At 51.0% G+C, this 27052-nt stretch overlaps 2 protein-coding genes across 3 annotated transcripts in view; one reads left to right on the top strand and one right to left on the bottom strand.

The window, feature by feature from the left end:
• Window positions 1-27052, bottom strand: part of LOC147123754 (dedicator of cytokinesis protein 2-like) — a 1461504-nt gene that overhangs the window by 692908 nt on the left and 741544 nt on the right. The gene's annotated exons all lie outside the window — the stretch shown is intronic.
• LOC147123756 (INSYN2B protein-like) overlaps window positions 4398-27052 on the top strand; it is a 161429-nt gene continuing 138774 nt past the window's right edge. For both annotated transcript variants that reach the window (XM_085975699.1, XM_085975693.1), the window contains exon 1: window positions 4398-4626. The gene's annotated coding sequence lies outside the window, so the exon portion shown is untranslated. The remainder of the gene's footprint in view (window positions 4627-27052) is intronic.

Below are 27052 nucleotides of genomic sequence, written 5' to 3'. Positions count from 1 at the left end.
TGTCCCTGATTATTTTTTCTAAAAAGCTTCCCCATTACCGAGGTTAAACTGACTGGCCTGTAGTTGCTGGGTTTATCTTTACACGCTTTTTTGAACAAGGGTGTAACATTTGCAATTCTCCAGTCCTCTGGCACTACCCCCATTTCTAAAGAGGATTGGAAGATTATGGCCAGTACCTCGGCGATTTCTTCCGTCACTTCCCTCAGCGTCCTAAGATGCAGCCCATCTGGTCCTGGTGACTTATCTACTTTAAGTACAGCCAGCCTTTCTAGTACCTCCTCTTCATCAATTTTTATCCTATCCAGTATCTCCTCTACCTCCTCCTCCACTATGTCTATGGCAGCATCCTCTTCCTTGGTGAAGACAGATGCAAAGTACTCATTTAGCACCTCAGCCATACCCTCTGCCTCCATGCGTGGGTCTCCTTTTTGGTCCCTATTCGGCCCCACCCCTCCTCTTACTACCCGTTTACTATTTATATGCCTCAAGAAATCTTTTGGATTACCTTTTATGTTAGCTGCCATTTTATTCTCATACCCTCTTTGCCCCTCTTATTTTCCTCTGAACTTTCTATATTTAGCCTGATTCTCAGATGTATTCTCGACCTGACATCTGTCATATGCCCTCTTTTTCTGCTTTATCTTACTCTCTATCTCTTTCATCAGCCAGGGAGCTCTGACTTTGGTTGCCCTACCTTTCCCCCCAGTGGGAATGTACCTCGACTGTACCCAAACTATTTCCTCTTTAAAGGCAGCCCATTGTTCCATTACAGTTTTGCCTGCCGATCTTTGATTCCATTTTACCCGGGCCAGATCCATTCTCATCTCACTGAAATTGGCCTTCCCCCCAGTTAAACATTTTTACTCTAGATTGCTCCCTGTCCTTTTCCATAGCTAATCTAAACCTTATGATACTATGATCACTGTTCCCTAAATGTTCACCTACTGACACTTGCTCCACTTGACCTACCTCATTCCCCAGAACCAGATCCAGCAATGCCTCCTTCCTCGTTGGGCCAGAAACATACTGATCAAGAAAATTCTCCTGAACACACTTCAGAAATTCTTCCCCCTCTCTGCCCTTTACACTATTACGATCCCAGTCTATATTAGGATAGTTGAAGTCCCCCATTATCACTGCTCTATAGTTCTTGCATCTCTCAGTAATTTCTCTGCAAATTTGCTCCTCCATATTTTTCCCACTATTTGGTGGTCTATAGAATACACCTAGTAGTGTAATGGCACCTCTATTCTTTCTCAGCTCTAGCCATATAGATTCTGTCCTTCACCTCTCCAGGACATTCTCCCTCTCCAGCACTGTAATATTCTCCTTAGCCAATACTGCCACACCACCTCCTATCTTTCCTTCCCTGTCTTTCCTGAACACCTTATATCCAGGAATATTTAATACCTGGTAGTGAGTTCCACATTCTCACCATTCTCTGGATAAAGAAGTTTCTCCTGAATTCCCTATTGGATTTATTAGTGACGATCTTATATTTATGGCCCCTAGTTCTGGTCTCGCCTGCAAGTAAAAACATCTTCTCTACGTCTACCCTATCGAACCCTTACATAATCTTTAAGAACTCTATCAGGTCACCCCTCAGTCTTCCCTTTTTTTTAGAGAAAAGAGCCCCAGCCTGTTCAATCTTTCCTGATAGGTGTAACCTCTCAGTTCTGGTATCATTCTACTGGTACCCTAACCACGACCAGGTTTCTGCCTTAACATTGATTCCTCAGTCACTACTACAAAAAGAGAAACATATTAAATGGTCTTTCACCATACGTTGCATGCGGGATCTTGCTGTGTGCAAAACAGGTGGATCTGGCTGCATAACAGTTGCTGCGCTTCAGATTGTATTACGGGAAGCAGTGGGAGATGTTTCAAGGGGATAAATTGTTCTATCAGTTTGATTATTGCATTCATCTCTCTTCCTGCTGCTATTTCATCTCCTAACCCACTGCTCACAAAGGGGAAAGGAATGGCCTGACACAAATTTCTGAATGGTCCATCTAATTGCCGTCTCACGGACTGCCGTATGCGATTAAATATTTCCCAACCACCCCCCCCACCACGTAGTTGTCTCGTTCCTCTTTCTTTAAGTTGTCGAATGTTCTCCTTTTTGCTCACACTCCACCAACAGCTAGTTTTCAGCATGTGGTCACGGCACCTCACCCCCCTACCCTACCCCCACTTGGCCCAGGGATGCTGAGGTTAATTGTAGCACCAAGAAAGAAAGACTTGGATTTCTACCACTTCTCTCGCGACCGCAGGCTGACCCAAAGCACTTTACAGCCAATGAAGTACTTTTGAAGTGCAGTCGCTGAAGTGAGGTGTAATGTAATAAACGCAGCAGCCAATTTGTGCACAGCAAGCTCCCACAAACAGCAATGAGATAAATGACCGGCGCATCTGTTTTTTAGTGATGTTGGTTGAGGGATAAATGTTGGCCAGGACACCGGGGAGAACTCCCCTGCTCTTGTCCGAAATAGTGCCGTGGGATCATTTACATCCACCTGAGAGGGCAGACGGGGCCTCGGTTCAAAGTCTCATCCGAAAGACGGCACCTCCGACAGTGCAGCACTCCCTCAGCACTGCACTGGGAGTGTCATCAGCCTGAATTTTGTGCTCAGGTCCCTGGAGTGGAACTTGATCCTTCGTTAATTTACATTAACGATTTAGACTTTGGAATCAAAAACACAATTTCTAAATTTGCAGATGACACCAAATTAGGGGGATGGTCAATACTGAGGAGGACTGCAACAAATTACAGGAGGACATTAATAAACTTGCAGAATGGGCAAATAATTGGCGAATGAAGTTCAACACAGATAAATGTGAGGTATTACATTTTGGTAGGAAGACTAGGGAGGTCACTTATCACTTGGAGGGTGCGAGTCTAGGTGGGGTGGAGGAACAAAGGGATCTCGGAGTACAAATACACAAATCACTAAAAGTTGCGATGCAGGTTAGCAAGGCCATAAAAAAAGCAAACCAAGCACTAGGGTTTATTTCTAGAGGGATAGAATTGAAGAGTAGGTAAGTTATGCTAAACCTGTATCGAACCTTGGTTAGACCACACTTGGAGTACTGCGTACAGTTCTGGTCACCATATTATAAAAAGGATATAGAGGCACTGGAGAGGGAGCAGAGAAGATTTACAAGGATGATACCAGAAATGCGAGGGTATACATATCAGGAAAGGATGAACAGGCTGGGTCTCTTTTCTCTTGAAAAAAGAAAGCTGAGGGGTGACCTAATAGAGGTCTTTAAAATTATGAAAGGTTTTGATAGAGTGGATACAGAGAGAATGTTTCCACTTGTGGGGAAGAGCATAACTAGAGGCCATCAATATAAGATAGTCACCAAGAAACCCAATAGAGAATTCAGAAGAAACTTCTTTACCCAGAGAGTGGTGAGAATGTGGAACTCGCTACCACAGGGAGTGGTTGAAGCGAATGGTATAGATGCATTTAAGGGGAGGCTGGACAAGCATATGAGGGAGAAGGGAATAGAGGGTTATGCTGATAGATTTAGATGAGGAAAGACGGGAGGAGGCTCGAGTGGAGCATAAACGCCGGCATGGACTGGTTGGGCCGAATGGCCTGTTTCTGTGCCGTATATCCGATGTAATCCGATGACTTTCTGACTCAGGTCCGAGAGAGCTGCTGAAAGAGCTGCGGCTGACACTAGCACTGCAACTGTCGGCCTGGGACTGAGCCCGGCAGACTCAGCACAGCTCAGGGGATCGATCTCCGGACTTCTTATGTAATGATCGCTCCTCCGCCAACATGCTATGAGGGGACGGTGGGAGGGGAGACCTAGGGGAGATTGTAGAACTTCAGGGGGATCCGCGCTGAGTATTAAATCACCGCAGCGCCCTGCCCGGGGACTGACACATTGCAAAAGACATTAACAACACCAATGCTACCTATGCTGTATGCTATTGATTTTCAGTGGGGTGGTGAAGGAGCAGCAACACACACACACACACACATGCACACACTGCTGAAAAGCACTCCCATCAGCATGGGTGAGAGGATTCATAATTACCTCACGAATGACGTGCTTTCATCAGCAGCAGGGAATCTTGTTAAGCACATGCATTCTCCTCCCCTTCAGAACTCCACTCTGCCATCTGCAGAAAACTGTAGAGCGGCGGAGAGTGAAAGCCAGCCAGCTAGCGAGAGCCCACACTGACACACACACACGCACACACGCACACTCTCAGGAGTAAGACCCGCCGCACATGCTCTCACACACCCACACGGCGGTCCTACCACGAGGAGTCTCGACTGATCATCAGTGTGGAATATACCTCTCGCACCAAGACTTGGAGGAATAGAAAAGAGACGAGGAGAGGTGGTTTGGGGGGGGTGGGGGGGAGGGAGCGAGGAGGAGGGCTCATTGGCTGCAAGATGCTGTGGGAGAGAGCCACAGTAATCAATGTTAAAGGCGGATCGTCCAGAGTGCCTCAGCTGGCGTTTCTGCCTTTCATCAGCAGGGAACTTCTTTTTGTAAGAAATGCTGCTTTTCTGAGGTAAAAAAAAAGAGGGAGAGAGAGAGAGAGAGACGCACACACACAATTGAGGAGAGACTAAGGATGCAATTGCTGCCAATCTGCAGGTAGGTGGGGCTTTATATACTTATCTATCTTGTAAAGAAGCAATTTCTTTTCCAGGGAATGGAAACTTTGACTTCATGCATCATATTCCTATTTTCTCTCAGCTTTCATTTCTAATATTGAGTGGAGCTGAAATCTGTCACTGCCAACTGTACCACAGCCACACTGAGATTTCAGATCTGGATGTTGGTTGATATTGGCTTTTCTGAATCCTTTTTGTTGGACTTAGACTGAGCTGTTAGTAGGGGTGGGGGAAGATTTCTGCCTGAGCATGGGTTACTAACTGCACAAGCGTGCATGTGTGTGCAAGGTGTGTGTGTGTGTGTGTTTGTGTGCAGGGAGTGTGAGTGTGCAAGGAGAATATGTGTGTAAGGAGCATGAGTGTGTGCAAGGGCATGTGTGTGCAAGGAGCATGTGTATGTGCAAGAGCATGTGTGTGCAAGGAGCATGTGTGTGTGTGTAAGGAGCGTGTGTGTGTGCAAGAGCATGTGTGTGTAAGGAGCATGTGTGTACAAGAGCATGTGTGTGCAAGAGCATGTGTGTGCAAGGAGAATGTGTGTGCAAGTAGAATGTGTGTGCAAGGAGCATGTGTGTGCAAGGAGTGTGTGTGTGTGTGCAAGGAGTGTGTGTGCAAGGAGTGTGTGTGTGTGCAAGGAGTGTGCGTGTGTGTGCAAGGAGTGTGTGTGCAAGGAGTGTGTGTGTGTGTGTGTAAGGAGTGTGTGTGTGCAAGGAGTGTGTGTGTGCAAGGAGTGTGTGTGTGTGTGCAAGGAGTGTGTGTGTGCAAGGAGTGTGTGTGTGTGTGTGCAAGGAGTGTGTGTGTGTGCAAGGAGTGTGTGTGTGTGCAAGGAGTGTGTGTGTGTGTGCAAGGAGTGTGTGTGTGTGCAAGGAGTGTGTGTGTGTGTGCAAGGAGTGTGCGTGTGTGCAAGGAGTGTGTGTGTGTGTGTGCAAGGAGTGTGCGTGTGTGCAAGGAGTGTGTGTGTGTGCAAGGAGTGTGTGTGTGTGTGCAAGGAGTGTGCGTGTGTGCAAGGAGTGTGTGTGTGTGCAAGGAGTGTGTGTGTGTGTGCAAGGAGTGTGTGTGTGTGCAAGGAGTGTGTGTGTGTGTGCAAGGAGTGTGTGTGTGTGCAAGGAGTGTGTGCGTGTGTGCAAGGAGTGTGTGTGTGTGTGCAAGGGTGTGTATGTGTGTGCAAGGAGTGTGTGTGTGCAAGGAGTGTGTGTGTGTGTGCAAGGAGTGTGTGTGTGTGTGCAAGGAGTGTGTGTGTGTGTGCAAGGAGTGTGTGTGTGTGTGTGTGCAAGGAGTGTGCGTGTGTGCAAGGAGTGTGTGCGTGTGTGCAAGGAGTGTGCGTGTGTGCAAGGAGTGTGTGTGTGTGCAAGGAGTGTGTGCGTGTGTGCAAGGAGTGTGTGTGTGCAAGGAGTGTGTGTGTGTGTGTGTGTGTGTGCAAGGGGTGTGCGTGCAAGGAGTGTGTGTGTGTGCAAGGAGTGTGTGCGTGTGTGCAAGGAGTGTGTGTGTGCAAGGAGTGTGTGTGCATGTGCAAGGAGTGTGTGTGTGTGCAAGGAGTGTGTGCGTGTGTGCAAGGAGTGTGTGTGTGTGCAAGGAGTGTGTGCGTGTGTGCAAGGAGTGTGTGTGTGCAAGGAGTGTGTGCGTGTGTGCAAGGAGTGTGTGTGTGCAAGGAGTGTGTGTGTGTGTGCAAGGAGTGTGTGTGTGTGCAAGGAGTGTGTGCGTGTGTGCAAGGAGTGTGTGTGTGTGCAAGGAGTGTGTGCGTGTGTGCAAGGAGTGTGTGTGTGTGCAAGGAGTGTGTGCGTGTGTGCAAGGAGTGTGTGTGTGCAAGGAGTGTGTGCGTGTGTGCAAGGAATGTGCGTGTGTGCAAGGAGTGTGTGCGTGTGTGCAAGGAGTGTGTGTGTGTGCAAGGAGTGTGTGCGTGTGTGCAAGGAGTGTGTGTGTGCAAGGAGTGTGTGTGTGTGTGCAAGGAGTGTGCGTGTGTGCAAGGAGTGTGTGTGTGTGTGCAAGGAGTGTGTGTGTGCAAGGAGTGTGTGTGTGCAAGGAGTGTGTGTGTGTGTGCGAGAAGTGTGTGTGTGTGTGCAAGGAGTGTGTGTGTGTGTAAGGAGTGTGTGCGTGCGTGCAAGGAGTGTGTGCGTGTGTGCAAGGAGTGTGTGTGTGTGTAAGGAGTGTGTGCGTGTGTGCAAGGAGTGTGTGCGTGTGTGCAAGGAGTGTGTGCGTGTGTGCAAGGAGTGTGTGCGTGTGTGCAAGGAGTGTGTGCGTGTGTGCAAGGAGTGTGTGTGTGTGTGTGCAAGGAGTGTGTGTGTGTGTGTGCAAGGAGCGTGTGTGTGTGCAAGGAGTGTGTGTGTGTGCAAGGAGTGCGTGTGTGCAAGGAGTGTGTGCGTGTGTGCAAGGAGTGTGTGCGTGTGTGCAAGGAGTGTGTGCGTGTGTGCAAGGTGTGTGTGTGGAAAGCTACCAACGCTCTGAGTGTGTGATTTCCACCACTTGAAATCAGCTGCATTCTTCAGCCAGTCATTCTCTTAACCCTTCGAGGTGAGCTGCACCTGCCCAGGATGTCGATATTAAAACCTCTTTTATAAACTTTTCTTCCCCCCTCCCCCCACTTATCTCTGAATGCGCTGCCTGAAAAGGCGGTGGAAGCAGATTCAATAGTAACTTTCAAAAGGAAATTGGGTAAATACTTGATAAGGAGAAATTTGCAGGGCTCTGGGGAAAGAGCAGGGGGAGTGGGACGATTTGGGGAACTCTTTGAAAGAGCCAGCACAGGCACGATGGGCCGAATGGTCTCCTTCTGAGCTCTGTGATTGCTCCGATTCAGCCAGAAGCTTCAGGAGGAAGTTGCCAGCTCAATCCCCAATAAAACAAACCCCAATCCCAATGGTTCCAGCTCCTGACCCTATAACATCCTGGTAATAAAGAAAGACTTGCATTTCTATAGCGCCTTTTACAACCTCAGGACGTCCCAAAGTCCTTTACAGCCAATGAAGTACTTTTTGAAGCACTGTTGTAATGTAAGAAAAGTGGCAGCCAATTTATGCACAGCAAGCAATGTGAAAATGACCAGACATAGCAGTGGTCTCTCCGTACAACACTAGAGCAGCCTACTGACTGCTCCAGTCAGAGGGGAGTGTCGGAGGGGAGTGTCGGAGGGGAGTGTCGGAGTGGAGTGTCGGAGGGGAGAGTCGGAGGGGAGTGTCGGAGTGGAGTGTCGGAGGGGAGTGTCGGAGTGGAGTGTCGGAGGGGAGTATCGGAGGGGACTGTCGGAGGGGAGTGTCGGAAGTGAGTGTCAGAGGGGAGTGTTGGAGTATCGGAGGACAAAGTCAGAGGGGAGGGTCGGGGGGAGTGTCGGAGGGGAGTGTTGGAGGGGAGGGTCGGAGCGGAGGGGAGTGTCGGAGGGAAGTGTCGGAGGGGAGTGTCGGAGGGAAGTGTCGGAGGGGAGTGTCGGAGGTGAGTGTCGGAGGAGAGTGTCGGAAGGGAGTGTCGGGGAGAGTGTCGGAGGGTCGGGTCGGAGGGGAGTGTCGGAGGGGAGTGTCGGGGGGAGTGTTGGAGGGGAGTGTCGGAGGGAGGGTCGGAGGGGAGTGTCGGAGGGAGGGTCGGAGGGGAGAGTCGGAGCGGAGAGTCGGAGGGGAGTGTCGGAGGGGAGTGTCGGAGGGGAGTGTCAGGGGGGAGGGTTGGAGGCGAGAGTCGGAGGGGAGGGTCGGAGGGGAGTGTCGGAGGGAGAGTCGGAGGGGAGTGTCGGAGGGGAGGGTCGGAGGGGAGAGTCGGAGGGGAGTGTCGGAGTGGAGTGTCGGAGGGGAGTGTGGGAGTGGAGTGTCGGAGGGGAGAGTCGGAGGGGAGTGTCGGAGTGGAGTGTCGGAGTGGAGTGTCGGAGTGGAGTGTCGGAGGGGAGTATCGGAGGGGACTGTCGGAGGGGAGTGTCGGAAGTGAGTGTCAGAGGGGAGTGTTGGAGTATCGGAGGACAAAGTCAGAGGGGAGGGTCGGGGGGAGTGTCGGAGGGGAGTGTTGGAGGGGAGGGTCGGAGGGGAGTGTCGGAGGGAAGTGTCGGAGGGGAGTGTCGGAGGGAAGTGTCGGAGGGGAGTGTCGGAGGTGAGTGTCGGAGGAGAGTGTCGGAAGGGAGTGTCGGGGAGAGTGTCGGAGGGTCGGGTCGGAGGGGAGTGTCGGAGGGGAGTGTCGGGGGGAGTGTTGGAGGGGAGTGTCGGAGGGAGGGTCGGAGGGGAGTGTTGGAGGGAGGGTCGGAGGGGAGAGTCGGAGCGGAGAGTCGGAGGGGAGAGTCGGAGGGGAGTGTCGGAGGGGAGTGTCGGAGGGGAGTGTCAGAGGGGAGGGTCGGAGGGGAGAGTCGGAGGGGAGGGTCGGAGGGGAGTGTCGGAGGGAGAGTCGGAGGGGAGTGTCGGAGGGAGGGTCGGAGGGGAGAGTCAGAGGGGAGAGTCAGAGGGGAGTGTCGGAGGGGAGGGTCGGAGGGGAGGGTCGGAGGGGCGTGTCGGAGGGAGTGTCTGAGGGCATGTCGGAGGGGCGTGTCGGAGGGGAGGGGCGGAGGGGAGTGTTGGAGTATCGGAGGGGAAAGTCGGAGGGGAGTGTCAGAGGGGAGGGTCGGAAGGGGGTGTCGGAGGGGAGTGTCGGAGGGGAGGGTCGGAGGGGAGTGTCGGAGGGAAGTGTCGGAGGGGAGTGTCGGAGGGAAGTGTCGGAGGGGAGTGTCGGAGGTGAGTGTCGGAGGAGAGTGTCGGAAGGGAGTGTCGGGGAGAGTGTCGGAGGGTCGGGTCGGAGGGGAGTGTCGGAGGGGAGTGTCGGGGGGAGTGTTGGAGGGGAGTGTCGGAGGGAGGGTCGGAGGGGAGTGTTGGAGGGAGGGTCGGAGGGGAGAGTCGGAGCGGAGAGTCGGAGGGGAGAGTCGGAGGGGAGTGTCGGAGGGGAGTGTCGGAGGGGAGTGTCAGAGGGGAGGGTCGGAGGGGAGAGTCGGAGGGGAGGGTCGGAGGGGAGTGTCGGAGGGAGAGTCGGAGGGGAGTGTCGGAGGGAGGGTCGGAGGGGAGAGTCAGAGGGGAGAGTCAGAGGGGAGTGTCGGAGGGGAGGGTCGGAGGGGAGGGTCGGAGGGGCGTGTCGGAGGGAGTGTCTGAGGGCATGTCGGAGGGGCGTGTCGGAGGGGAGGGGCGGAGGGGAGTGTTGGAGTATCGGAGGGGAAAGTCGGAGGGGAGTGTCAGAGGGGAGGGTCGGAAGGGGGTGTCGGAGGGGAGTGTCGGAGGGGAGGGTCGGAGGGGAGTGTCGGAGGGAAGTGTCGGAGGGGAGTGTCGGAGGGAAGTGTCGGAGGGGAGTGTCGGAGGTGAGTGTCGGAGGAGAGTGTCGGAAGGGAGTGTCGGAGGGTCGGGTCAGAGGGGAGTGTCGGAGGGGAGTGTCGGGGGGAGTGTTGGAGGGGAGTGTCGGAGGGAGGGTCGGAGGGGAGTGTTGGAGGGAGGGTCGGAGGGGAGAGTCGGAGCGGAGAGTCGGAGGGGAGAGTCGGAGGGGAGTGTCGGAGGGGAGTGTCGGAGGGGAGTGTCAGAGGGGAGGGTCGGAGGGGAGAGTCGGAGGGGAGGGTCGGAGGGGAGTGTCGGAGGGAGAGTCGGAGGGGAGTGTCGGAGGGAGGGTCGGAGGGGAGAGTCAGAGGGGAGAGTCAGAGGGGAGTGTCGGAGGGGAGGGTCGGAGGGGCGTGTCGGAGGGAGTGTCGGAGGGGCGTGTCGGAGGGAGTGTCCTTAGGGCATGTCGGAGGGTGCGTGTCGGAGGGGAGTGTCAGAGGGGAGGGTCGAAAGGGGGTGTCGGAGGGGAGTGTCGGAGGGGAGGGTCGGAGGGGAGTGTCGGGGGGAGGGTCAGAGGGGAGTGTCTGAGGGGAGATCGGAGGGGAGTGTCGGAAGGGGGGTGTCGGAGAGGGAGTGTCGGAGGGAAGTGTCAGAGGGGCGTGTCAGAGGGGAGTGTCGGAGGGGAGTGGCAGAGGGGAGTGTCGGAGGGAGTGGCAGAGGGGAGTCTCGGAGGGGGGTCGGGGGGGAGTCGGAGGGAGTGTCGGAGGGGAGTGTCGGAGGGGAGTGTCGGAGGGAGTGTCGGAGGGGCGTGTGTCAGAGGGGAGGGTCGGAGGGGAGTGTCGGAGGGGAGTGTCGGAGGGGGGGTCGGAGGGGAGTGTCGGAGGGAGTGTCGGAGGGAGTGTCGGAGGGGGAGTGTCGGAGGGGAGGGGTCGGAGGGGAGTGTAGAAGGGGAGGGTCGGAGGGAGTGTCGGAGGGAGTGTCGGAGGGGCGTGTCGGAGGGGAGGGTCGGAGGGGAGTGTCAGAGGGGAGGTTCGGAGGGGAGTGTCGGAGGGGGGTGTCGGAGGGGAGTGTCGGAGGGGAGTGTCGGAGGGGCGTGTCGGAGGGGAGTGTCGGAGGGGAGTGTCGGAGGGGAGTGTCGGAGGGGAGGTTCGGAGGGGAGTGTCGGAAGGGGGTGTCGGAGGGGAGTGTCGGAGGGGAGTGTCGGAGGGGGGTGTCGGAGGGGCGTGTCGGGGGGGAGGGGGAGTGTCGGAGCGGAGTGTCGGAGGGGAGTGTCGGAGGGGAGTGTCGGAGGGGAGGGCCGGAGGGAAGTGTCAGAGGGGAGTGTCGGAGGGGGAGTGTCGGGAGGGGGAGTGTCGGAGGGCCGGAGGGAAGTGTCAGAGGGGAGTGTCGGAGGGGAGTGTCGGAGGGTAGGGTCGGAGTGGAAGGTCCGAGGTGCGTCAGTGGGCAGTGTTGTGAGCACAAATCTGAAATTCAGACGGTGCAAACCTATATTTCCGAATTGTGCTGCTTTTGGGAGAAGCTGCAAACTTGTGAAATCACTCCCCGCTCCCCCACCCCCCACTCCCCCACCCCCCACCCCCCCACCCGCCACCCCCCCACTTCCCCACTCCCCACTCCCCCCCCCCACTCCCCCACCCCCCCACTCCCCCACCCCTCCACTCCCCCACCCCCCCAATCCCCCACCCTCCACCCCCCCACTCCCCCAATCCCCCCACCCTCCTACTCCCCCACCCCCCCACTTCCCCCACCCCCCCCACTCCCCCACTCCCCCACCCCCCCACTCCCCCACACCCCCACTCCCCCACCCGCACCCCCCCACTCTCGGGCAATTTTTGTGCAATGTTAGAAAATTGCAATCACAATCAGTAAGGGACGAACAAATATGTCCATGTCCCACACAATCACTCACAGTCACACGCACAGACAGAGGCACAGACTGACATACAATCACACAGGCAGACACACAGAGAGAGACACACACAGATGGACACACAGACAGGCAGCCAGCCAGACACACAGTCACACATACAATTACACAGACAGACAATCACACCCACATACACATACAGACTGACACATACACATACAGACACACGCAACTTATTCAGAAATGAATCCTTTAAAAATATCTCTGTCTCTGATACCTTTTGCTTGCATTACAGTCAGTGCACTTCACAAGTAATTTATTGTGCGAGCTCCTTGAGTTGTTTAATGTGATAAGGAATATTAAAACTTCAAGCCATTTCAGCACATTTCCTTTCCCATTGTAATTATTAATATTCTGCTCAAAATTCCATTGAGAATCACTTTTACACCGTCTCCCCCTGGGGCCCGAATTTGTGATTAGAAGCTGGTGTTTATGGGGTTAACATAGCAAACGTTCCCCTGCTGTTGGTTCTCAGGCTAACAATTGCAGGACGATTGGGGCAAAAAATACCACCAGAAATGCAAGTTCTGCTGAGAATATGTGAGTCGGGTTGGACCTATTCCAGGAGGTTAGAAACATTCAAAATAGGAGCAGGAGTAGGCCATTCGGCCCTTCGAGCCTGCTCCACCATTCAATATGATCATGGCTGATCCTCTATCGCAATACCATATTCCCACTCTCTCCCCGTGCCCCTTGATGCCTTTTGTGTCTAGAAATGTATCTCTCTCCTTCTTAAATATATTCAGTGACTTGGCCTCCACAGCCTTCTGTGGTGGGGAATTCCATAGGTTCACCACCCTCTGAGTGAAGACATTTATCCTCACCTCAGTCCCAAATGTCCTACCCCGTATCCTGAGACTGTGACCCCTCGTTCTAGACCCCCCCGGCCAGGGGAAACATCCTCCCTGCATCCAATCTGTCCAGCCCTATCAGAATTTTATATGTTTCAATGAGATCCCCTCTCATTCTTCTGAACTCTAATGAATACTGTCCTAGTCGACCCAATCTCTCATCATACGACAGTCCTGCCATCCCAGGAATCAGTCTGGTGAACCTTCGCTGCACTCCTTCAAAGGCAAGTATATCCTTTCTTAGGTAAGGAGACCAAAACTGCACACAGTACTCCACGTGTGGTCTCACCAAGGCCCTGTATAACTGTAGTAAGACATCCTTGCTCCTGTACTCAAATCCTCTTGCAATGAAGGCCAACATACCATTTGCCTTCCTAACTGCTTGCTGCACCTGCATGTTTGCTTTCAGTGACTGGTGTACAAGGACACCCAGGTCCCTTTGTACATCAGCATTTTTCCAATCTATCACCATTTATATAATACTCTGCCTTTCATCACATGATCTCCTACCTCCAATTGCCCCGCTCCCACAGGCTGTCGCCAGTGATTCTGCACTTTTTGAGCGGAGAGCCTCTGCATTTCTAAAACTGAACGGAACGAGCCTGAAGTTTTTTTTACACAAGCTTGCTCTTTTCTCCACTCCTCTTTCTCATGGGACGGGAGAGTGAAGTCATTGAGCTTTCCGGTGAATCTACATCGGAGGCGGACAAAGCGTCTGTACTTTCAGACCTGGTCCTACCGTAACCTCAGCCTGACAGAACTTAACCTGAAGCCAAGAGCCACTAGGTGTTGCCGGCATCTCCTGATTTTATTTCAGACATCATCGATTGTCTCCAATGGGAAGGAACAGAAGGTCGAGCCGATAGGGTAAGGTGAAGTAGGGGTGGGAGGAGGCTCGCGAGGCTCGTTGGGCCGAATGGCCTATTTCTGTGCCGTACATTCTATGTAACCCTGCCCCCAACCTGCTCCCTGGTCCATTAAAGCCCTGACGAAATGTGCATGACCTTCACAGTAAGGATCGGGCAGGCAACCTGTTGGGATCCAGAATGCACCAGCTTCCCCCCTCCCCATTGATACAAAGATGGCGCAAGTTATGTTACAGCTGTATAAAGCTCTCTGGTTTGACCACATCTGGAGCACTGCGTTCAGTTCTGGGCATCGTACCTCCGGATGGATATATTGGCCTTGGAGGGAGTGCAGCGTAGGTTTACCAGAATGATACCCGGACTCCAAGGGTTAAATTACGAGGAGCGATTGCACAAACTAGGATTGTATTCCCTGGAATTTTGACGGTGAAGGGGTGATTTGATTGAAGTTTTCAAAATATAAGAGGAAGTGGTAGGGTGGAGAGAGAGAGCAACTATATCCGCTGGTTGGGGAGTCTAGTCATGCAACAATAACAACAACTTGCATTTATAAAGCGCCTCTAACATAGTAAACCATCCCAAGGCGCTGCACATAGAAACATAGAAACATAGAAGATAGGAACAGGAGTAGGCCATTCGGCCCCTTGAGCCTGTTCCGCCATTTAATGAGATCATGGCTGATCATCCAAACTCAGTACCCTGTCCCTGCTTTCTCCCTATATCCCCTGATCCCTTTAGCCTTAAGAAATATAGAAACATAGGCCTAGAAATTGGGTTGGGGCGCCAAAGTGGCGCCAAAGTTGCCTGAGCGCAGGATTTAGTGCAGCGTTCGAGACTTTAGCGATCGTCAGATATTCAGTTTCATTGCCCCTAGAGGGAGACGGGGCGAGGCTCGAGGCGCTCCGCGTCCCTCTTAGGGCGCTGAAACTGAATATCGCAGCGCAACGTGCCACAGCGCCACACGCTGCGGCACGGCACGCTGTGGTACTGCAGGCCTTCCTCCCATTGTTAAGGGGGAGGGGCCTGCAACAGCGCGATCCCCGCTCGCGAGTGCCGGCAAACGAGCCCGGCACCAAGGAGAAGTGCCGGGCTCTCGGGAAACAGCCGGCAATGCCGCGGGGGGGGGCGCGGTGGTCAGGAGGCTGGGGACGGAGGTGCTGGCAGGCGGCTGCCGAAAAAGATGGCCTCCCTGCACCTCCACCTTAACTTGCGCCGCTGCTGGCACAGCAAGGCCCTGTGAACCGGGCGCGGGTAGTGAATGGCGCAACTGCGCCGTTCGCTACCAAATATTGCGAACAGGGCGCGAATGGGGCACTGCGCACACCAATGACGTAATCGGTGGCGGCGCAGCGCAAATGGTTAACGCCCCTGCTGAATATCGCGAGAGGCGCAGCCAGTGGCGCTACAGCCACTGACTGCCTCTTTAGGCGCTAACAGGTGGCGCTACTCACCCAATTTTTCCCCCATAGAGCGTTATAAAACAAAAATTGACACCGAGCCACATAAGGAGATATTAGGGCAGGTGACCAAAAGCTTGGTCAAAGAGGTAGGTTTTAAGGAGCGTCTTAAAGGAGGAAAGAGAGGCGGAGAAGTTTAGGGAGGGAATTCTAGAGCTCAGGGCTTCGGCAGCTGAAGGCACGGCCACCAATGGTTGAACGATTATAATCAGGGATGCTCAAGAGGCCAGAATTAGAGGAGCGCAGATATCTCGGGGGGGGGGGGGGGGTTGTGGGACTGGAGGAGATTACAGAGGACATAGCCTAAAAATTAAAGCCAGAACAAGGCGGCTTAAAATTAGAGCGAGGCCGTTCAGGAATGATGTCCGGAAGCACTTCTTCACACAAAGGCTAGTGGAAATCTGGAACTCTCTCCCTGCAAAAGCTGTCGAGGCTGGGGGGTCAATTGAAAATGTCAAAACTGAGATTGATGGTTGTTTGTTAGGTAAAAGTACCCAGGGTTACGGGAACCTAGGTGGGTAGAGGGAGTAAAGATACAGATCAGCCATGATCTACTTGATTGGGGCTCAAGGGCCGGAATGACCTACTCCTGTTCCTATGAACATGAACCAACAGTGTCTGTGGAGAGCAGTGCTGTGGGGGAAGGGGGAGGTTGCCTTGCACACTGTCAATATGGACATCACCTGTGCTTGCCTCACATCTCCACAGCTCTGTCCTGCATCAATCAGCTGTCGGAAGGAATATTTTGAGTGCGTTATATATATATTTTTTCTCCTTGTGCTGGAAAGCATTTTCACTGTTTGGAAGTTCAACAGAGGCGTAAGTCTCTTCCAGCTTGAAACACAGATGCAGAGGGAGACGACTTAATGATGCTTGGGGTTCCAAGGTTTGTGTGAGTCCCCATGTAAAACGAGCTCTGTTCATGGTGACTAGCTTTATAAAGTGTTTAAATCTGTAAACTGCCCACTACTGACAGTTATTGATTTAATGCTTTTCTTCCTGATTCTGCGCACCATTATCCCTGAGTGATGGGGAGGGGGGAGGGGGGAGGGGAAGGGGTGAGTTTTAAAGGGGCACTGTCTTACTTTTTAAAAAAAGTATTGTGGCAAACACATTTTTTAAAATTGTGTCAGACTGATATCAGGCTCAAGTGCTCTAATAAAATATCAGTTGTGACTCAGTCAGTAGCACCACGATGTTTCTATAGATATATTTCTTAAGGCTAAAGGGATCAAGGGATATGGAGAGAAAGCAGGGACAGGGTACTGAATTTGGATGATCAGCCATGATCTCATTGAATGATGGAGCAGGCTCGAGGGGCCGAATGGCCTACTCCTGCTCCTGTCTTCTATGTTTCTATGAAAGCGCATAAAATCGCGCCGGCCATTCTGGGAAACAGCAGCCAATAATCTTGCAGCCCCCCCCCCCCCCCCCCGAGATACCTGCGCTCCTCTAATTCTGCCCTCTTGAGCATCCCTGATTATAATCGCTCAACCTTTGGTGGCCGTGCCTTCTGGTGCCTGGGCCCTAAGCTCTGGAATTCCCTGCCTAACCCTGCCCGCCTCTCTACCTCTCTTTCCTCCTTTAAGACGCTCCTTAAAACCTACCTCTTTGACCAAGCTTTCGGTCATAATTTATCCTTATGTGGATCGATGTCAAATTTTTTGTCTTATAATACTCCTGTGCAGCGCCTTTGGACGTTTTACTACTTTAAAGGCGCTATATAAATACAAGTTGTTGTTGTTGTTGGTGGTACCGACCCACGATCCAGATGGGCGGAATCGTGGGACGCAGGCAACCTAAAGGAGCAACACCTCATCGCTGACCCAACAGCTGAGGTCCCCTGGCTTCGACCTCCCTCGAAGACAGTGGACGGCGCTCAACCCAATCCGCACAGGGCGTGGACGATGCGGCTAACCTGCTCCACAAGTGGAAGATGAAGGGCGACCCCGAGTGAGACTGTGGCCACGAGTCCCAGACCACAGAACACATCGCATCAACCCGCCCACTGAGATCTGTAGCGGGAGGCTCCTCATTTCTCCACTCGGCATCTCAGGAGGCTGTCGAATGGACGGCCAAACTAGACATCCCATGGTAAGCTTTTCCCGTCACATGGAAGCAGAAGTAGTAGTAGGTAGCATCGCCTCTGAGTCAGGAGGTTGTGAGTCCAAGTCCCCACTCCAGAGACTTGAGCACAAAATCCAGGCTGACCCTCCGACAGTGCTGTGCTGAGGGAGTGCTGCACTGCCGGCGGTGCCGTCTTTCGGATGAGATGTTGCTGTGCGCAAATTGGCTTGACAGATACGGAATACCGAGAGATAAGGGAGACAGAGGGAGAGAGAAAAGTACTTCATAAGAACATAAGAACATAAGAAGTAGGAGCAGGAGTAGGCCATACGGCCCCTCGAGCCTGCTCCGCCATTCAATGAGATCATGGCTGATCCGAACCTTGACTCACGTCCACTTCCCTGCCCGCTCCCCGTAACCCCTAATTCCCTTATCAGCTAGGATTGGCTGTAAAGCACTTTGGGACGTCCTGAAGTCGTGAAAGGCGCCTTAGTGTCGCCACACCGTAAACGTGATGATGATAACCTCCCCTGCTCCATGTTTCCGCTGAATGGTAAAGGCCTTCCTGACAAACAGGTCTACAATAACATTCGGTGACCAGGAAAACAAATTCTGACCCTCCTGTTTAGGCCTTTGCGAGCAAATAAAATAATTTTTGCCAAGCACTGTTCATGAAGTGCCCCTTTAATCTGTGGAGTTTATGTTCTGCCCCGTGCTGTGATGTGTTTGCACTGTTCAATGTGGGAAGTATTTTGAGCAGGGTGTTTATATTCTTTATTTGGCTGTCTGCCTCTACCACCATTTAGATTGGTTTCTAAACTAAAGTGCCAATCTGTGACAAATTCTGGTGGTTGACGAAACTAATGTTAATGTTTATATTGAAACAGCTTCTATTTACCTGTCACTTATCCTTGGAATGGGCCTGCTCTCTCTGCTTGCTCTCACTCTCTCTCTGCTGCTTCTCTTTCTCTGTGTCTCTATCTGTTTGTTGTTTATTTCTCTGTCTCCCTACTCTCTCTCTCTCTGTCTGCTGTTTCTCTGTTTGCTCTATCCGTCTACAGTCTTTCCTGTATCAACTGCTTCTCTCCCTCTCTGCTGTCTCTCACTGTTTACTGTTTCTCTTCCCCCTCCCCCTTGCCTCTGTCTGTCTGTTGCTTTCCTCTCTACTCTCTGCCTATCTCTTGAGTCTCTGTCCAATCTGTCTGTCTGCTGTCTCTCTGTCTGTTGCCTTTTCTCTGTCCCTACTATCTCACTCTGTCAGCTGTTTCTCTCTACTTGTCTGCTCTTTCTCTCTCCCTCTGTCTCCCTTATCTCTCTGTACTCCATCTCTGTCTGCCGTCTACTTTCTCTCTCCTTGACAATGTTATCTCTATGTCTAGTGTCTCTTTATGTCTGTCTACTGTCTTTCTCTCTTTGCTGTCCCCATCAGTCTGTCTGCCTTGCCTCTCTGTAAGCTGTCTCTCCTATCTTCCATCTGTCTCTTCCTCTCTGTCTACCTTATCTCTGGTTGCTGTCTCTCTGTCTGTCTCTCTCACTTTCTCTATATGATGTCTCTTTCTGTCTATCTGCCGCCTCTCTATGCTGCCTCCCTCTGCCTCTGTTACATGAGAAATAAGAGCAGGAGTAGGCCATACGGCCCCTCGAGCCTGCTCCGCCATTCAATAAGATCATGGCTGATCTTCTACCTCATCTCCACTTTCCCGCCCGATCCCCATATCCCTTGATTCCCTTAATATCCAAAAATCTATCGATCTCTGTCTTGAATATACTCAACAACTGAGCCTCCACAGCTCTCTGAGGTAGAGAATTCCAAAGATTCACAACCTTCTGAGTGAAGAGATTTCTACTCATCTCAGTCCTAAATGGCCGACCCCTTATTCTGAGACTGTGACCCTTAGTTCTAGACTCTTCTGCCAGGGGAAACAGCCTCTCGGCATCTACCCTGGCAAGCCCTCTAAGAATGTAATACTGTTCTCTCTGTAGGCCCGCTCTGCAATCTCGATTTTTCTGCAGTCTCTCTCATTTACTGACAGTTTAATGGAGGGAATGCCCTGCCGCCTAATGCTGCAAAGACCACTTAGTCAGAGTGTTCAAAGAGGGATTTCACAGATGTAGCAGAGAGCAAAGGGTTTTTCCTTCCAGTGACATGTCACAGAAATCACAGAAATCACAGAAACCCCACAGTGCAGATAGAGGCCATTTCGGCCCATCGAGCCTGCACCGACACATATCCCACCCGATCCCCGTAACCCCTACACCCCGTAACCCCACGTATTTAATCCCCCTAACACTAAGGGTCAATTTATCATAGCCAATCAACCTAACCCGCACATCTTTGGACTGTGGGAGGAAACCGGAGCACCCGGAGAAAACCCACGCAAACACGGGGAGAATGTGCAAACTCCACACAGACAGTCGCCCGAGGCCGGATTCGAACCCGGGTCCCTGGCGCTGTGAGGCAACAGTGCTAACCACTATGCCACCGTGCAATATGTTCTATTGTTTTCCCTTTCTTCTGAATCAGATATTTTTCATAATTTAGGCATGAATGTATTAATGTGCCAGTTCCCCTGTGTGTCGGTAGTTGCAGTTCATAAATAAATAAAAGGCGGATTAGAAGACATGTTTCCTTACACAGAGGGCGATCAGAACATGGAACTCCCCACCACAGGCTGCTGTTGAAAACGGAGTCTGTAAATTGTTTTAAAACAAAGAAAGGAGAATATTAACAGGCACGGGGAACGAGCAGGAGAGAGGGATTGCTAGCTGGTGCGGAGAAATGTACCAGCAGACATTAAGGGGCTGAATGGCCTGCTTATGTGCTGTAATATTCTGCGGGGGTGAAACTGGGCTTTGGGCAATAGCGAACACCCCGCTCAATCATCTTTTCCATTGCAGTCCGGTTTAAAACGAGATATTGATTTGCTATCGGCTGTTTTGCATCAATGCCAAGGACCAATTTCACCCCTTATGATTCTAACATACAGAAGACACATAAAGATACCATCTAGGTTCCTATATACCACTGTACCTATAAATATATCCTATCGATCTATAGATACCTACCTAGCATATCAATGCGTGAATCAACTTCTTCTTCTTCTTCTTAGGCAGTCCCTCGGAACCGAGGATGACTTGCTTCCACATTAAAAATGAGTTCTCAGGTGACTGATGAGTCCAATGTGGGACCTACAGTCTCTGTCACAGGTGGGCAGATGGTGGTTGAAGGGGCGGGTGGGTGGGGCGCTTGGGTTGACGTGTACTCCTCGCGCTGCCTGCGCTTGGCTTCCGCTTGCTCCCGGCGAAGAGACTCGAGGTGTTCGGCGCCTTCCCAGATGCTTCTCCTCCACTTTGTGCAGTCTTGGGCCAGGGATTCCCAGGTGTCGGTGGGGATGTTACACTTTTTCAAGGAGGCTTTGAGGGTGTTCTTGAAGCATTTCCTCTGCCCACCTGGGGCTCTCTTGCCGTGTCGGAGTTCTGAGTAGAGCGCTTGTTTTGGGAGTCTCGTATCGGGCATGCGGATGATGTGACCCGTCCATCGGAGCTGATCGAGCGTGGTCAAAGCTTCGATGCTGGGGATGTTGGCCTGAGCGAGAACACTGACGTTGGTGCACCTATCCTGCCAATGGATTTGCAGGATCTTGCATCAACTTATCTCGGCACTGTATCTGTTATGTAGGATTACATAGACTTTGACATCACAGGAACAGGCCATTCGGCCCAACCGGTCGGTGTCGATGTTTATGCTCCACACGAGCCTCCTCCCACCTGACTTCATCTCACCCTACCAGCATATCCCTCTATTCCTTTCTCCATCATGTACTTTTCTAGCTTCCCCTTAAATCCGAACATACAAAAATGACGGGCAGGAAAAGACCAGCTGGTCCATCAAGCCTACCCCACACCACGATGACTGGACCATCATGGCTAAACACTCCTTCCCTCCCCCAACCTCCCCTCACACTCATCTGCCTCACCCCCACCCTCACAGCCATGTAATCTCCTGGGAGAGGCAGAAAAACAGAAAAAAAAAACAGGGTCAGTAAGGGAAAAAAATACACTGTAAAAGTCCCCTCCGACCCTCTAGGTGTTCAAAACTAGTCCAGTAGATCACACGGACCAAGTTATTACCTTCTAAGTACATTTACTTTCGATATGATGCAATCTCTGCCCCAGTCAGGAACGGGTCCTGCTCTGAAAGAATTTCTCCCCGGTGTCCTGGGCCAATATTTATCCCTCAACCAACATCACTAAAACAGATTATCCAGTCATTATCATATTGTTGTTTGCGGGAGCTTGCTGTGCGCAAATTGGCTGCTGCGTTTCCTACATTATGACAGTGGCTACACTTCAAAAAGTACTTCATTGGGTGTAAAGCACTTTGGGATGTCCTGAGGTTGTGAAAGGTGCTATATAAATGCCGATTATCTGGTCATTACATTACATTGTAGCTTCCCCTAAAATACGAACATACGAAAATGACGGGCAGGGAAAGACCAGCTGGTCATTATCACATTGCTGTTTGTGGGAGCTTGCTGTGCGCAAATTGGCTGCTGCGTTTCCCACATTGCAACAGCGACTTCACTTCAAAAGTACTTCATTGGCTGTAAAGCGCTTTGAGACGTACGGTGGTCGTGAAAGGCGCTGTAGAAATGCAAGTCTGTCTTTTTTCTTTCAAGTCTTCCTTTCATTCTTTAGAATTGTCATCATAGCTGGGCTCCATGAAAGATTCCGCCAGAAACAGTAGTCCCAACAAGCCTACCTCCTTTGACTGATCTCAGCTCCAACGACCCACCTTCTGTCCGTAACCATCAAGCCCTCCCCTCTCCAAAACCCATCTAGTTGTCTCTTGAACCTCTTTAATGTTCTTCCCTGGTAGCTCATTCCACAGGCCTAGTAATCGTTGTTGTGAAATCGCACTTCATTTACTTAGTATGTGATCTCTTCACCAGCACTCAATCTAATCAGCATAAGAATACAGGCCCCAGTATGGTTTTATATGCCGGGCTAGTCCTCGTTTAATCCCCAATAACCTACCCAATGTGAAGAGGTGCTGAACAGTCATTTTCTTATATAACACGGAATACAGAAACTCAGCAGATGGAACGTCAATGTGCAAGCACCTCAGGTCTTGTGTTAGAGGAGGACATGGTGCGTGATGAAATTACGTCACACCGTCGCAAGGCCAGAGGACAATGGCCATGGTGTGTGGAGGAAAGCAGGAAGAGGGTTAAGTGTGAGGCTGTAAGGAAGGGTGAACACTCTATACTTTTATTTGATTATGTTTTGGGATTAACTACCCTGTTCACTGTCGCCACCTTCACGTGAGTTTCTATCGGCTTTTGAGCATTTGCCCATAGGAGGTTCCCAAACCCTTTATCTTGTTCGTGTTGTCAGTCTGACATGGCAGCTGGTAGGTGAGAAGCAAATGGGGCACATCCTAGGCAATTTACCAGGTTATTGAACGGAGCAGCCTGCAATGGCATGATCAATGAGAAGGAGATGAGAAAGTATATCGAATGAGAAAAGGGGCAGTCTACCCATCAAGCTCATGTTCAATCTACTGTATTATGGACTCTTTCTCACCCATTTAATCTCCCTTGCACATACACTCCAGGTGTTAGCCGTGGCTCAGAGGCGAGCACGCTTACCTCTGAGTCCAGAAGTTTGTGGGTTCACGTTCTCACTATATGAAACTTGAGCACATAATCGAGGCTGATATTTCAATGCAGTACAGGTAGACTATCCTTTATCCGCACTTCCGAAAACCGAAAACCTCTAAAAACCGAAAGTTTTTTCGTGGAGCATAAGTCGTGCGCACGACATGACCCAAGTGGCGCCAAACATGACAGGAGTGGTCTGGGAGCTCTGCCTTTCCCTGTGAGCAGGGCAGAGGGTCACAGAGTTCCCTCCTGGGTAGGAGATTGCAGGCCGAGCCGGGCAGTGTGAAGGAGGTACCGGGAGAGTGAACCCAACAATACAGCGGCCCGTCCGATAGCTGCAGCGGCCCGTCCGATAGTCTTTTCTTCCCCCCCCGCCACCCCGACCTGATTTGCGGGCCAGCTTAGTGTAGGAGTCAGCCGATATCCGGCTTTCCCACAACTGGCGGCGGCAGTCGAGCCCCAGACCCCCGCTAAGTCAAGGAATTCAGATACGGAGCAGGGGGAGCCGGAAACCTCGATCTAACGGCAGAAATCAGCAGCCGTTTTGTTAGGTTTTTTTTCTTCCCCATGCATTTTCTTTCTTCCCCTAGCATTTTTTTAAACAGTCAGGCTGTGGAAAGAGTCTCTGTAGCTTAGCAACAGCTTCAGAGACACTTCCAAGGCAGGGCCCAAGTGTTTACAAGCTGTTACTAAGCAACAGTGTTTGTTGTCAGATACGGAGATGAAAACCTTCTGAAATCCGAAAAATTCCGAAAACCGAAACACAGCTGGTCCCAAGATTTTCGGATAAAGGATAGTCTACCTGTACTGAGGGAGTGCTGCACTCTCTTTCACTCAGGCCCCCATCTGGTGGACATGGCACTATATTGAAGAAGAGCAGGGGAGTTTTCCCTGGTGTCCTGGACAACATTTACCCCTCAGCTAGCATCACTAAAAAACAGATTATCGGTTCATTATCACATTGCTGTTGGTGGGAGCTTGCTGTGTGCAGATTGGCTACAGCATTTCCTACATTGCAACCGTGATCGCACTTCAAATGCTTTGGGACATCCTGAGGTCAAGAAAGATGCTATATAAATGCAAGTCTTTTTACCCACCCTATCATGGGCTCGACCCCACTCATTTAATTGGAGGGAAAGTTCTAAGCTCTTTAACCCCAAAAAGTATATTTACCCTTCTTACATCTTCGCGTTTAACCCTGTCTTGCTTTCCTCCATGCTCCTTGTTCCTCTGGCCCTGTGATGTAATACCATCAATGATCATGTCCTCCACTAACACAAGACCTAATGTTTGCCAGATATCACTGGATCTCATTGTACCAGCCACAACATTTGCAGATTTTCTGTCCTCAGCTTCATAGAAGAAAATAGCTGGGCATAGAACACGGCAACAGAACCTTGGACAGCACCTCCCAAACCCGCGACCTCTACCACCTAGGACAAGGGTAACAGGCACATGGGAACACCATTACCTCCAAGTTCCCCTCAAAGTCACACAGCATCCTGACTTGGAAATATATCGGCGTTCCTCCATCGTCGCTGGGTCAAAATCCTGGAACCCCCTCCCTAACAGCGCTGTGGGAGTGCCTTCACCGCATGGGACTGCAGAGGTTCATGAAGGCGGCTCACCACCACCTTCTCAAGGGCAATTAGGGATGGGCAATAAATGCTGGACTTGCCAGCGATGCCCAGATCCCAAGAATGTAAAAATGGAAGGTCTTTCAGACCAACCAGTCCGTGTCGGTGAGAAAATGGATCTAATCACTCATCCTCGTGGATTGAGGGTGCTTGAGAGTTAGGAAGACGAGCTGAAATGGTGCATCAGGATACTCTCTGTTTATATCGTTGCAGCTCTGAAAGCCCAGCGTGAAGGTTCAAGTGGAGATCTGATCGTACAGGCAGTAGATGCCCGGTAATACAAATCAGTTCAATGTGATCTCCTGGACCAGTGCCCATCACCTAAAGGGGTTGGCGAGGAAAGAAGTTGTTCTCTTTCAGGCAGTGCATTCCAGATCCTAACCACTCGCTGCGTAAAAACGCTTTTCCTCACGTCGCCTTTGGTTCTTCTGTCAATCACCTTAAATCTGTGTCCTCTGGCTCTCGACCCTTCCGCCAATGGGAACAGTTTCTCTCTATCTACTCTGTCGAGACCCCTCATTATTTTGAACATCTCTATCAAATCTCCTCTCAACCTTCTCTGCTCCAAGGAGAACAACCCCAGCTTCCCCAGTCTATCCACGTAACTGAAATCCCTCATCCCAGGAACCATCATCGTAAAACTTTTTTGCACCCTTTCTAAGGCCTTTCACATCCTTCCTAAAGTGCGGTGCCCAGAATTGGACACAATACACCAGTTGAGGCCAAATCATTGCTTTATAAAGGTTCATCATAACTTCCTTGCTTTTGTACTCTATACCTCTATTTATGAAGCCCAGGATCCCATAAGCTTTTTTAACCGCTTTCTCAACCTGCCCTGCCACCTTCAATGATTTGTGCACATATACCCCCAGGTCTCTCTGTTCATGCACCCCCTTTAGGAGTGTACCCTTTAGTTTATATTGTCTCTCCTCATTCTTCCTACCAAAATGTATGACTTTGCACTTTTCTGCATTAAATTTCATCTGCCACGTGTCCGCCCATTCCACCAGCCTGTCTATGCCCTTTTGAAGTCTATCACTATCTTCCTCACTGTTCACTATACTTCTAAGTCTTGTGTCATCTGCAAATTTTGAAATTGTGCTCTGTACTCCCAAGTCCAAGTCATTAATATATATATCAAGAAAAGCAGTGGTCCTAGTATCGACCCCTGGGGAATACCACTCTATACCTTCCTCCAGTCCGAAAAACAACCGTTCACCACTACTCTCTGTTTCCTGTCACTTAGCCAATTCTGTATCCATGCTGCCACTGTCCCTTTTATTCCATGGGCTTCAACTCTGCTGACAAGCCTTGAGTAGCTTTCAACAAAACTGAAGAAAGTTTTAAAAAAAAAAGCGCATTGCCCATGTTCATTGTGGATTCTAAAATAATGGAAAGTGCGCCAAATAAAGGGCCAAAATGTTCCAAGTGGTCCAGACCCCCTGTGCCTCTCCACCTCCCTCTTCTCCTTTAAGAGCCTCCTTCAATCCCATCACTTTGACCAAGTTCTGATCACCCCTTCTATCCTCTGCTGCTTTGGCTTAGCGTCTGTTTGTTCCTTAAGCCTCTGTGGAGCACCTTGGAATGTTTTTACACATTAAAAGCGCTATATAAACGCAAGCTGTTGTTTAGTTGAAAATAAATCTTGTGCTTTCAACACTTGTATCCGCTTTTCAGGCTTTTGTGTACATAAGTTTTTTTAAAAATCCCAGTACAAGTGACGGAATTTAAAGTACACCTACAACTTAAGTTACAGGCCCGCGTCCCCCGAGACTTTCAAGGTGATTAATTGTTTCTGGGTTGTAAGCTAGTTTTTTTCCCAGCTTTCTCGCTTGGCTCATCTCTTTCTCCCCCACCCCCCCTTTCCATAAAAAGGGCATGGGGGACAGGGCAACAAAAAAAGAAAGATTTGCATTTCTATAGCACCTTTCATGACCACCAAAGCACTTTACAGCCAATGAAGTACTTTTGAAGTGGAGTCACTGTGACAATGTAGGAAACGCAGCAACCAATTTGCACACAGCAAGCTCCCTCAAACAGCAATGTGACAATGACCAGATAATCTGTTTCTGTTATGTTGAGTGAGGAATAAATATTGGCCCGGACACCAGGGGATAACTCCCCTGCTCTTCTTCGAAATAGTGACCGTGGGATCTTTTACGTCCACCTGAGAAAGCAGTTGGGGCCTCGCTTTGACGTCTCATCTGAAAGACGGCACCTCCGACAGTGCAGCACTCCCTCAGTACTGCACTGGAGTGTCAGCCTAGATTTATTGTACTGAAGACTCTGGAGTGGGACTTGAACCCACGATCTTCTGACTCAGAGGCGAGAGTGAGCCACAGCTGTCACAGGGTGGATAATCCAATATCTCCCACTTCACACTATCGCCCGAAGTCAAAATTATGCCCAAGGAGAGATCTTAAAATGAGTATCTGTTTAAAACAATCTTGAGAGAGATTCTCCCCACTTCAAAAAGTAAAATGAGACTCATACAGAAATGGCTTTAATCTTAAATAATGTTTTGTTGATCTAGACGAGGGAACTAGATGTAATATCTCCAAGTTTGCAGACGACACAAAGCTGGGTGGGCGTGTGTGCTGTGAGGAGGATGCCGAGAAACTCCAGTATGATTTGGACAGGTTGGGTGATTGGGCAGATGCATGGCAGATGCAGTATAATGTGGATAAATGCGAGGTTATCCACTTTG

Source organism: Somniosus microcephalus, chromosome 2, assembly GCF_052327205.1.
Source record: "Somniosus microcephalus isolate GS21.2 chromosome 2, FLI_Smic_1.0, whole genome shotgun sequence".
Taxonomy (NCBI): domain Eukaryota; kingdom Metazoa; phylum Chordata; class Chondrichthyes; order Squaliformes; family Somniosidae; genus Somniosus; species Somniosus microcephalus.
This window is presented reverse-complemented; position numbering and strand designations above follow the sequence as displayed.